This window comes from Triturus cristatus, chromosome 11 (assembly GCF_964204655.1).
Source record: "Triturus cristatus chromosome 11, aTriCri1.1, whole genome shotgun sequence".
NCBI classification, from domain to species: Eukaryota; Metazoa; Chordata; class Amphibia; order Caudata; family Salamandridae; genus Triturus; species Triturus cristatus.
The window spans coordinates 794461785-794462393 of NC_140594.1; the positions used below are offsets into that span (position 1 = coordinate 794461785).

A 609-nucleotide genomic window follows, 5' to 3' on the forward strand; every position below is an offset into this window, starting at 1 on the left:
CATTCCATTAAAAGACATGGCATTCCTGACATTCCATTCCAAGACATGACATTCCTGACATTCCATTAAAAGACATGGCATTCCTGACATTCCATGACTGACATTCCATTCCAAGACTGATATTCCATTCTAAGACTGACATTCCATTCCAAGACATGACATTCCTGACCTGTGAGATCCTACAAAACCACACGCACAAGACTTACCACTGAGCTACAGCTCCAGGTTCATGCGAAATTACATGGAACGGAGTAAGAAATTGCGCGTCACCCTTGCGCAGGGGCCAAGCTAATCTCACCTGTATCGTTCCAATTTCAGTACATGTGCCGCCGAAGCGAGCACCCAGGGTGGAAAGGAACGAAAGAAGCGCGGGTACAGAGCGGACACCAGTGGCAAGCTGAAAGCAGACAGACGGGGCCGAGGGACCCTCACGCCCCCAGGCTCAACAGTCGGAAAAACAGAGAAGCCCACAGCCGCCCCCACAGAGAGGGGCAGCCAAATGCCAAAACCCAAACCCCAGAGCCCGCTATAGCAGGGCATCAAGCACAAGGCGGCGGGGGAGGGGGGAGCGCAGGGCAGGGCCGCGACGGCCAGAAGGAGGAGGAACCA

At 53.9% G+C, this 609-nt stretch overlaps 1 non-coding gene across 1 annotated transcript; it reads right to left on the minus strand.

The window, feature by feature from the left end:
• Positions 1–235: 235 nt before the first annotated feature.
• Positions 236–342, minus strand: LOC146785454 (U6 spliceosomal RNA). The gene has a single exon (XR_014971373.1). It is a non-coding gene; the product is annotated as a U6 spliceosomal RNA (small nuclear RNA).
• Positions 343–609: the final 267 nt, after the last annotated feature.